This window comes from Quercus lobata, chromosome 10 (assembly GCF_001633185.2).
Source record: "Quercus lobata isolate SW786 chromosome 10, ValleyOak3.0 Primary Assembly, whole genome shotgun sequence".
In the NCBI taxonomy this organism is placed as follows: domain Eukaryota; kingdom Viridiplantae; phylum Streptophyta; class Magnoliopsida; order Fagales; family Fagaceae; genus Quercus; species Quercus lobata.
The window spans coordinates 50172927-50185669 of record NC_044913.1 but is presented as its reverse complement, the minus strand read 5'-3'; positions in this window follow the sequence as shown (position 1 = coordinate 50185669).

The window sequence follows — 12743 nt, the reverse complement described above, 5'->3', positions numbered from 1 at the left end:
TGACTACTAACTTGCCCTTGCAAAGACAAAGCCATATCCACAAGCTATCCAATCAAGCACAAGTCATCTTCAAGAGACTAAGCACGCATAATCTAGCAACATTTTGCTATTCGATAACTAGGTGCGCATGACCCTTCCAAGCAAGCTTTTCTCAACATATTCAAATGGTCACAGCCATGCAAGAGTTGTTTTCGCAACAAAAACATGCTCATAGCCTATTAAAGAAAGGTAGAAACTCATTCTCAAGGTACAAAATACAAACTATTCACATCCTTGAAGTACAAATCATTCTTTTCATTCCAAAATTAAAATTACATGTTGAGACATCATATATGTGTTTCTTTGTACAAAATACAAATTGTATCTACTAACCATGATAGCACAAGTTCAAAGTTTCAACAAATACCAATAAATAGGAGCTGCTTTATACACATAAGTGGGCTTTCTACAAAAGCGAAATACAAGAGAATGTGTTTCCAAGGCAGCAACCCCTATTATACATTGCAACCAACTCAAGTTCTCAAAGTTTCAGCAAATTCAAGAAGCAAACGAAATGAAAAGAAAAGGGGACTTGAAGAAGATCAAGACTTGCAACAATATCTGAAGCTATCATGCTCGCAACACTCACTTGCAATTGACCTCTTTGTAAATTTGTGGCTACAAGTTTCTGCCTCTACAAGTTTCTGCCTCTTCACAAAAATCCAGTTGCCAAGAGATACAAGTTGAACTTTCAAGCCTCACTTGAACCATGTATCGGCAATGCAATAGAGGTAGTAGAGAAGAAACTCTACAATCGGCCTATCCTTAATCAAATTCTTGGCAACACCCTTTCGTTCAAACAGCCACTCCTCGGCCAAAGGAACAAACCAAGTCCTATGCATTTTCATTACCATAGCCACTCTCTAGTCATTAAAAAGGAAAGCTCCATGTTTGTTACTATCTTCCTCACCAAGCTCAACCAAAGAAGCCTTACAATCCTTTTGAGGTGAGCTAGGAGTGACGAGACTAGACAAAAGAAACTCAATTTCAACTCGAGCACTCAATTTTACAGCAACTTATGATGTCGTCTCTTAACATTGGAACTTGAAGCGACCTGGCCCTTCGCACAAACAGCAAGACGACAAGTTCATCAAATGTCCAAAACCAATAAGAAACAGACCAAAGAGGGTTCAAAGTTACTAATGGAGATTGTGGTTCCATCTATTGCAGCACTATGTTGCTGTCTGCAATAGTTTCAACCTCAGAAAATGATGCATTGGTAATGAAATTGGCCTTGTGGATGAAAGTCCCAACGACAGCACCACAATTGCCTAAGCCAAGATCATCCTGCAAGAAACCATAGTATGATGCACTTGATATACTATTATATGCAACCAAGAAAAGAAAACGAAGAAGATATGTGGCTTACCAATAATGGTGTAGTCTGCCAAAGTACACTTATTCTATGTAGAATGGAGAAGCATCACACTCAACAACTCCTATTGGCATGACAAGAAAGAGTAGCAACGAGCTTTGGCTTGCCACAATAGATTTTGACTTTCTAAAAAAAAATTGTGGCTTCATTCTCAAACAAATGGAGTTGCAACATCATCACAAGCGAAAGCATCTTGGCACAACGACATTTCATTGAACATCTTTTATAGCCACGAAAAAAGAGGAATCTCCTACTTGCATACAAGTTGCGTCGTTCATCATTTTAGCATACACAATGGCTATTTTACAAGACATCATCTCATGCCATCATGGTCTAATTTGCCCTATCAAGGCCAAAGATGCAAGGGCTATCATGGATGGGCAGCACTGTGATTAAAGAATAAACACTCTATGGAATCATTAGTCTCAGCTTCGCCAACAATTTCTAGTCATAAAGTCATGGAACACATGGCTTACTCTCAATGATATCAACACCTAGTATTTCATAATGATTAAGCAGTTATGCAAACAACCCGATAACTCATTCATTGGCATTACCGAGGTTTAAAGGCTTACTCAACCACCATGCACCTCTGCACTAGACATCCAAGTTTCGTTCCTACACTTTCATTTCAAGCCTGCTGATTCAAGAAGTGACTACCACTTAGTGACTCTCACTCCCACTTGTGTTCATTGTAAGAATACAATACAGGGTGCTGCCAACCAATGTAGCAATTGCGTCACACCCCTATATTACATTGTCAAGTGATATCTTCACTCCATTCTATCTCAAATAAGCTGTCCCAAGACAGCCAATAGTATCGCTCATGGCTACGGCTTCATCGAAGTTAATCTTGGCAAACACAATCTCACCAAATTGGCCAGCAATAAAGCTATTAAAAAATTGAATCATCTCCAATTTGTCATTTCATCATCATCTTCTCATAGGGACCTAATTCGCTCATTCAAATTTACAACAAACAATGGGGACAATTTACTTCCAACTTGATGGCCAACTCAAAGTCAAGTATAGTCGCATTGCAAACTAATTTCCATGCCTTGCGACTATTGGGATCAATGGGAATCGGCTTCAACATGAGCTTTAGCTTCAATTACAATGACTCAACCTTATGGGTCAGAACCTCAAGGTATATCTGTGATCTTCTAAGGAAGAGCCAACCTACATGATCAATGACACTATTCATTCAACATGTCACCGAATACATCCGAGAGATCGGCAAAAACATAAAAAATATTAACTCACCAAGGTGAGCGTCACATCTGACATTATCGGTTTTGCACAAAGAACAGCTTCAACATCTTATCACCACATTCGGCATCAATCTCTTACAACAAAAACCGAACAGCTTCAACATCTTGTCACCACATTCGGCATCAATCTCTTACAACAAAAACCTCACTCCTTAGTGACGAAGGTTCATTCCTCTTCGCAAACAACATTGCTTAGCCAAAATTGGAACAGATGGTCCTGTGGCCATGGGCGGTGAGCTACCGCAAGCCCGTTTAGACATTGTCGACAAAACAACCTTGCTATTCGCCGATGGGTTATCTCTCTCTACTTCGGCAGTGACGCTTTGTCCTATCTAGATCCTACAACGAGCACCTTTATACTTCTTTGATTATGGTGGTGGAACGCCATCGCTCTTATCTCCTTCATTGTATCAAAACAAGATTTATTAAACCTCTACTTCTCTTTCCATCCAGACAAGCTTCTAAATAAAACCACCTCTTTGTTATTATTTTTAAATGTTTTTGTGCATAAACACAATTACAATCTAGTTTGTATATAATTATAAGGGTTGTTGATACCCATTTTTGTGACACATTTTCTACAAGTCCGATTCGACTAAGCCCGACTTCCTTGTGAGCACAATTCATGTATTATATTATATTTTATTCTTTTAAGCATGGCCAAGCCCATGCGACTTACGAGGGAAATTGAGGAAGTGTGGTTTGGAGGCTTCAGGTCAGTTTCTTTCAGACCTTTTGCATAAGCCCAGACCAAGCATGCTACCAAGTGGGCAAGGGATACTAATAGCACCTTAGGCTCATGGAGGAGGCCTTGTATCCGAAATTTCCACCTCAAAAAGCTTTTATGCTCTAACTGACTGTGACCTAAAGTTTCTGTCATAACCCACTTTTACCTTTAAAACATAGTTGGCTCTCATTGGCCAACTCCATCTGCTAGCCCTCACTTAGGTAAGCCTCCCAATGGTCTGAAATGTCTAACCAAAGGTAACCAATTAGAGCAAACCCCCTTTATTTCCAAAATTATGTAAAAAGCATACCAAACTCTTCCCTAAACAAAAGCAACCCAAGCCAAAACACCAAATTAGTATCATGGGGGATAAAAACCTTTTCCACTACTCAAAAACCGGTCATTAGCAACACCCCAAACTCAATATAAGACTCTTTCTTCAGCTCAAAAATGATCTAACCACTTTTTTCCCATAGAGCTGAAACTTAAGAGCAAAAACCCACTGAGCCAAGAAACATTCTCAAAATTCTGAACCTTAGGGGTGGAAATATGGGTACAAGGGAGCCTTCCCTCTCTTCCTCACAATCTCTCTCAATTTTCTCTTCTCGCTAACTGTGGGTTGAAGTATTAGACCTGTTATGTTTTTATGCTTTTTCTGCACTTTTGTTAAGCCCATTCAGCCAGCTAACATTCTCGCAATTTTGAAATATAGGGGTGGAAATATGGATACAGGGGAACCTTCCCTCTCTCCCCCACAACCTCTCTTAATTTTCTCTTCTCGCTAATTGTGGGCTGAAGTTTCAGACCTGTTATGTTTTTTATACTTTTTCTGCACTTTTGTTATTAGCATTTTGATTCTCTCTTGTCAAAGCACCATTAGCCTTTTGTTCATTATATATTTGGAATTTTGGGCTTGATTCTCCACAATAAACACTTCTAAAGAACCCAATGGGAGATTTGAGCCGTTCTCTTATTTTAAGCCCTTGTCATAAAAACGTCCTCGACAAAGGTCATGTTAACGGATGTTCTTATGGCAAGTATTGACATCATTTTCTTGGAAAATATAAAAAACTATCAACAACATTTATTATTTTATCATTCACCCGATAAAATGTTTATAAAAATAGCTCCTAAACCATTACCCTAAGGGTTTTAATATCTCCCTAATTTTAAATGTTGTAGCCGACATTATTTCTATAAAATAATAATAAGAAAAATAAATAAATAGATAGATAGACAAAGGAACTTGACTAGGAAATATTATGAAAGCTTGCCTTAGTTATAATGTGTAGTAATAGCAGCTGAAAGAATGACCCTTTAAGTGCAACTTAACTTCTATGTTTCTCTCTTCTCACCAAAAAAAAATAAAAAATAAAAACCAACAACAACAACTTCTATGTTTCTCAGTTCTCACAGCTACCAAACGAAACCCAAAAGGGTATATATAAATAAGACAACAAGTCAACAACTATATCTCATAAATATTACGCCACTATTTTTTTTTTTTTTTGAAACAAAAACATGTCATTTAATTAATTAGAAAAATCAGCATCCTGATACAAAGCTTCCCTAACTATTGGAGGAACATCTTCCATCCAATACAGATCTTGACTAATGTTTCTAGCAAATTGAGCTAACTCATGAGTAACTCTATTCCCCCCCACGCCTAGTACATTCAATCCTAACCCATTGCAAGTTTCGAACCAAATGATGAATATCCCCAACGCATTTCCAATCAAAGAAAAATCATCCTGCAAAGCCGAAACAGCTTTCATGACAGAAGAATTATCCCTTTCAATGACAAGTTCAAAGAAGCCAACATCAACAGCAAATTCAATAGCTTTCTGACATGCAAGAAACTCAACCTCTTCACTAGAAGATACCTCAGGACTCTTTGCTGCCATGGCTGCCATAACCTCACCTTTTTCATTCTGAATAACTGCACCAAAACCTGAACTTTTAAGAGCCGAAAACAAAGCTGCATCAAAGTTAAGCTTGAAGATCAAAGGAGGAGGGGGCTGCCAAGTGTCTCGAGAAGCTAGCCCTCCATGTGATGGTCCCATTAATGGAAAAGTAGACCGAAACTCCTCAAGAACCTCTGTTGCCCGATTATTCAACCAGCCTGGGTCATGAAACTTACCCCATGCACAACCCGATTTCTTTGATTCCAAATCAGCCGTGCTTGAATTAGCACAACCTCTAGATCATGAGACTCTACCCACTCCATTAAGTATTCCATTAATTGAAGCATATCCACCATACCTGACCCACCTTTCTGCAGAATTTTTAAGCTGCCTGCCCACACATCTCTAGCAGCACCACATTCCCAAAGTGCATGGACAACTGACTCCAAAAACCTCAAGCAAATTGGGCACATCGCATCTGCAATAATCTTTCTCTTAGACAGATTCAATTTTGTTGGTAAAATTTCATTACAAGCTCTCCACCGAAACACCTTTATTTTGTTGGGAATTCTAAGCTTCCAAATTGCAGGCCAAACTTCCTTTCCAGCACAACCCCGAGAACTTTCAGCTACCCTTTCTTCGCTCAACACTTTCCTAGCCACCTTGTAAGTGAATTTAACAGTAAAAATCCCCTTCCTTTGGTGCATCCAGATCATACAGTCCTCCACATGTCTTCGGCTGAGTTGTATTCTACAAATAGCTTCTGCATCTTCTTTTTCAAACATATCCATGATAAAATCAGCCCTCCATGCATGCAAGTCTTGATCAATTAATTCAGCAATAGTCGCCTCACGAACTTTATCTTCCACTAGATTTAGAGGAGCATTTGTTGGATAATTTGGTATCCATTTATCCCCTAGAATCTGAATAGAGTGGCCATTCCCAACTCTCCAGCAACATCCAGCCTTCAAAGTAGGAAAAGCAGCCACAATACTCTTCCAAACAAAAGAGCAATTTGGTGACTCCTTAGCAGCAAAGAGAGAAGTTCTTGGGAAATATCTAGCTTTGAGGCATTAGAACACCAAAGAATTATCATCATGCAGCAACCTCCACCCTTGTTTAGCTAACATTGCTAAATTAAAGGCCCTTAGATCCCTAAACCCCATTCCTCCCTCCCTTTTTGATAGCGTCAATTTTTCCCACCTCTGCCAATGAATTTTCCTTTCATTCCCCACCTGTCCCCACCAAAACTTAGCACACATTGCATCCAACTCATCACAAATTTTCAAAGGAAGTTGGAAAACTCTCATAGTGTAAGTAGGAATGAACTGAGCAATTGCTTTAATCAGAATTTCCTTACCAGCCTTAGACAACATCTTCCCCTTCCACCCCTATAGCCTTTTCCATATCCTATCCTTCAAGTATGAGAACGTATGATACTTTTTACTCCCTACTAATGTAGGCAGCCCTAAATAGGACTCAAATCGGTTCACTTCCTGCACTCCCAAAATCCTCAAAATGCCCTGCTTCTGGCTAGCTGAAGTATTGCTGCTAAAAAAGACCAAGGACTTTTCCAAGTTTATGCACTGGCCTGATGCATTAGCATAAGTCTGAAGCATCTCAAAAACAACCTCCACTTCATTTTGAGTTGCCCTGCAAAATAAGAGGGAATCATTTGCAAACAATAAGTTAGAAATTTTCGGTGCCCCTCTGCAAATGGAAGCGCCATGAATTTTTCCATCAGATTCTGCTTTGCCAATAAAGATGTAAATCCCTCTGCACATAACAAGAATAAATACGGTGAAAGAGGGTCTCCTTGGGGGATTCCCCTAGTCGGAGTCACATTCCCATAAGGCTTTCCATTAAGTAGAATAGAGAATGATGTGGTGGTAACACAGGTCATCACTCTCTCAATCCATTTTTTTGGAAAACCCAACTTTTGCATAATGCCCTGTAAGAATAGCCATTCCACTCGATCATATGCTTTGCTGACATCCAGCTTCAAAGCCAAAGCACCTGTTATACCCTTCTTCCTAACATGCATGGAATGCAAGACCTCATATGCCACAATAACATTATCTGTAATAAGTCTACCTGGCACAAAAGCACTCTAAGTGGGAGAAATAATATCAGGAAGCACTTGTTTCAATCTATTGGCAAGGACTTTAGAGATAACCTTATAAATGACATTACAGAGGCTAATAGGTCTAAATTCAGACATTTTCTCAGGATTCTTCACTTTAGGGATAAGCACAATATTGGTATGATTTAAATTTGGTAACATAACTCCATTATTCAAAAAATATAACACAGCATTCACTACATCATCACCTACAATATGCCAGAATTTTTTATAAAATAAGGCATTCATACCATCTGAGCCAGGTGCCTTTGTTGGTCCCATCTGAAAAACAGCTTCCTTGATTTCATTAGCAGTAAAATCCCCAGAAAGCATCTCCTGCATGTCTGTAGTCACTTTGGCCAAAACTGTACTTAAACACGCCTCCATTTGATGACATGATCCTGCAGAAAAAAGATTATCAAAATAATCAACTGCAACTCTGGCCATGTCCTCCACCTCCTCCACCCATTGTTCCTGTGAGTTCATGATGCCCTTTATATGATTCCGTCGTCGCTGTTGTGAGGCTTTTGAGTGGAAAAATTTAGTATTTCAATCCCCATGTTTCAACCATGCAACCCTAGATCTCTGTGCCCAATAAATCTCCTGTTTCAACAAGAGATCATCCAACTGTTTACCAACTGCCAAAAACTCCACCTTACTTTCATTAGTACTGACAACTCTATTAATTCTATCAAGCTGATTCTGAAGGGATTTAATTTCTTCCTTCTCAAGTCTAGTCCTTGTGTCTCCCCATGCCTTTAATTCATCACCACATGCCCTAATATTTGCATGCACATCTGCCAAACCCGAAGCCCTACTTCCTGCTAAACTCCATGCTTGCTGAACCCGAGTCTCACAGTCATCCCACAACAACCAACATTCTTCAAACTTAAAACCCCGATCAGCTCTACGATGTTTCTGTCTGAATTTTTGAACCTGGATAGCAATAGGAAGATGGTCCGAGGCATGAGGAGACAGTACTGACCGGAAACTTCTCAATCCACCCCTTCGTTGCCACAGCTCTATCAAGTCTTAATTTGGTATTTGCATCGCCCGGTCTCTTGTTAGTACAAGTAAAAGGATAACCTTTATAACCAAGATCTTCTAATTGAAAACTCTCCAAGGCCTCCCAAAACTCATTAATCTGGGAACTATGTGGCTGCCTTGTGCTTTGTTTTTCTGAAGAATGGAGTATAGCATTGAAGTCTCCAAAGCATAACCATGGACCCTCCACAAAAGTCTTCAAATATTCCAACAATTGCCAAGACTAATGTTTTTCCAATGGTCTTACATCATATCTTTTCTTGTTACTGCAATTAATTTGTACATATAAACTTTATATATTAGGTTGGGTTAAGAAGGTGCAATAATTTTTTTTTTTTTTTGAGGAATATAAAAATTATTTTTTAAGTTCTTAGCCTTATAGCATTCACAATGGGAATTGTAAATGCCATATGTTAGCAATATTTAGCCTCAAGCTTAAAAACTACTCAACAGCTGGCCTGCTAAACTTATAAAATTGTAGATTTTTTTGGCATTGTGCTACAGTACCATCATAACAGTACCATCATATGATGGTACTGTAGCACAATGCCAAAAGATTATATTAATATTTTATTCCTAAATATCAGGCTTTTCTCTCTCATTCACACGGTCTCTCATCTCTCTCTCTCTCTCCATCGCTGAAACCTCACCAAGCCTTTCTCTTCTCTCTCTTTCACACGGTCTCTCATCTCTCTCTCTCTCTCTCTTACCATCGTTGAAGCCTCTCACACGGTCTCTTATCCTCTCTCTCTCACCATCACTGAAGCCTCTCACCAAGCCTCTCTCTTTCTCTCCGAATGCCTCTACCGATTCACCCTTACCCATTTCCAAATCCCTTTGCCAATTTACTCATCTCATAAACCCAACACTCTAGATAGCTCTACCCATTTAACTCTTCACTCTATCTCTCTCTCTTCAAATTGAGATTCTCAAGGGTTTTTGGGTTTGGGTTAAGATTTTTTTTTCAAAATCTCAAAACAAGCTCCGTTGGTGTTGGGGGTTTTGTGTCCTCTTGGTGATGCGACGGTCTCTCATCATTTGGGTCATCAATTGTTTGGATCAGCTGAGTTTTGGGTTGTCGCTCATCACAGTGGGTTGTCGCTCTCTGTCACGGGTTTGGAAAAAAAATAATATTTGAATAAAATGGTGAAAGAATAGAGTTTTGGGATGTTGAGTATATTGTAAAATGGTATGGTATAATTGATAAAGTAGTTTTTTGAGATGGTAAAATAGAATAGGATAGCATTTCCCATTGTGAATGCTCTAATAGGGCAAAGGTGGTCCATTTTTTAATCCAGCCAATGATATTATGGAAATTTATTAAGTAGTTAAAGTATCTATATTGATGTTGCTAAAATTGCTTAAAAGCTATTTTAGCAACCAAAACACACAAAATGAAGCTACATTGACGGTGCCAAAGTTGAATATTTTAGCAACTAAGCTACAGTAAAGTGCAATCTTTGACACTTTAATATAGCTCCATAGTTATAAAAAAATATATATTTTATTCATTTTCTCTCCTCTTCTCCTTAAAATATTATTTACTCTTCTTCCTTTTGGCTATGGGTTTCATGGGTTTGGTTGTGGCAGTGGGTTGTGGTTGGTGTTGGTGGTGGTGGTGGTGGCGGTGGCTGGTGGTGACGGTGGTTTTTTTTTTTTTTTTTTTTTTCCTATCGTGGGCTGTGGTTGCCATAGTGATGGTTATGGCTGGTGAAGTGGTGATGGAGGAGGTTGTGGCTGGTTGTTAAAGTTTTTGCTGTGTATGTTTTTTTATTATTTTAATGAATTTTTTATATTATTTTAATCAAAGTGGTAAAATATAAAACTATTGATGTTGGGTGTATTATAAAGTGAGAGGATAAAATAAAAAAAGTAGCTTTTTATGGTGTCAAATTGCTAAATGTTTTGCATCACCAATGCTGATGCTCTTAGAACTACACAATAATTACTTCAAAAAATTAATATCAAGATTTTTTTTTTCTATTTTATTTTTGAAGTATCAAAGCACAAAGATGCAACAAACAACTGTCTCTTAAAGAGAATATTATATTGCATTTATGACTTGAAAGAATAGCTGGGCGAGTAATGCTAGGACACACTCATTTTCATACATTCTTTATGTGTCAATTATTAATTAGATTTTACTAACAATTTTTATTTTCCCATAAAAAAAAAAAACATTTTTTTATTTTATTTTTGAAGTATCAAAGTATGAAGGTACAACAACCAGCTGTGTCTGAAAGAAAATATTATATTGCATTTATGACTGAAAAGAATAGCTCAATCCTAGGCAAGTAATGCTAGGGATGTTAAACCCATTTTTACACCTTTTTATGTGTAAACTTAACTGTTAGCTGGATTTTAGCCTTTTCAAATAAATTAGGTAGACTTGTGTGAAAGGTGCTCGCGGTGCAGTTTTTGGTCATTTTTAGCATCACATTTTGCTGTGCGATTTAACTAAAACTATAACTGCACCACACCTTATTTTTGCGGTCAAATGTGCGGTGTGATGTGCTGCGGTGCGATTTAAAGTTTAGTCAAAACCATAATCGCATCACATCTCATTTTTGCAGTCACATATGCAGTGCGGTATACAAGATGCAGTTTGAATAATTTGAAGTTTGTATATTTTTCAAATTTTGGGCTTTTTCTACCCAGCCCAAAACTAATTTTTCCCTTTGTTTTGGTCCAAGTTTTAAATTATTGAGCTAGTTTTTCTTTATTTTGGGTTAGCTTTCCTAATCAACACTTGCTGGGATTATCAAACTTTTATTTTATTTTTTGAAAACTAGGGTTATTAAACTATTGATAATATATTTAATATTAAAAATAATTAAATATATTAATATATAGAGAGGGTGCGGTGCAGTGCGGTGTAGTACAGTTTTCTTATTATAAAACTGCAAACCGCATTACAACATGCGGTGTGGTGCGGTGCGGTGCAATATTACTTGCGGTGCAGTGCGGTTATACCATTTTACAGGCGATTTTGGTGTGGTTTTTGCGGTTTATGCAATTTGGTGAACACCCCTATGTGAAAGTGTAAAAATTCATTACACATAAATATTGTGTGAATTTGACCATGGGTTAGGTGTGTCCAAGCATTACATTCACCTTTGCACATGTAGAAAGCGCAATGGCCAGCTGTCTCTGGAAAAACTCTCATACTGCATTTATGATTGAAAAGGATAGCTTAGTCATTAGGAGAAATTATACCGTCCTCATGGTAAACTATATCATTTGTCTACCATTTCAGTAAAAGACTACCACCTATTTAAAATTGTTGAGTCAGTATTTAGTTTTTATTTAAAACTTCACAATTTTAAACAAGTGAGAGTCTTTTACTGAAATGATGGACTATATCATTTGTCCACCATAAAGACGTTATAATTGCATGTTGATAAGGTTAAAGTACTATTTTGGATTCACTTTCGTCTTTCAATTTGTTCCTCATAATTTCTCAGCAAGCATAAGGATACCACTTCTTACCAAAATCAGGCCCACTAAATCTCACAAATTGTATAAATTAAAGTAAAACCCAAATTTCAGCCCAATAACCCATTCACAAAACAAAGCCCTCAAATTATCAAAGGATTGAATTTGGATCATGGAACTAATTGGGCCAACCCTCAAGTAAAAAGGGATCACTAGTGTTTTGCTCTATTTTATAAGCAGCCCATAAGGAAAGAGAAGAAGTACTAAAAAATAAAAAGACATGAGCCCAACCCGTGAGGCCTAGCTCAAAGCTACAGACACAGCCCTACGTGTGAGGCTCTGTTTAACACCTAAAAGGCAAAGAAAGGAGCTCAAGAATTGCTTACTGGAATTCCCATATTGAAGTGGAAAATCGGCCAAAGTTTGTAATTGAGACAAATATCAAGTTCAAATCCAAGGCCTTCCTCCACCAATGTGAACCAACTAACCAAGCTCACAAAAAGGGAAAGAAATCAGCAAATGAAAAAGGGTAAGAGCAGTGGATTTGAGGGCCTAAAGGAATTATTTTACATCAATTTGGATCCATGAAAAGTCTAACAAGAGGGCTTTGAACACTTGGGAGACCAATGGATCCTTATTGATGCTTTGTGTAAGTAAAGAACTCATAAAAACCCAAGTATGGCCTACTGTACAACAGAACCCACCTCACATCATTTTTTTCAAGACTCAATGCCACCTGATAAAGGGCTTAATATGAGGATCTTTCTTATTGTAGTGGCTACATTTTTACTATTCAAAATTGTTGTTTTGCATAGTGCACATATAT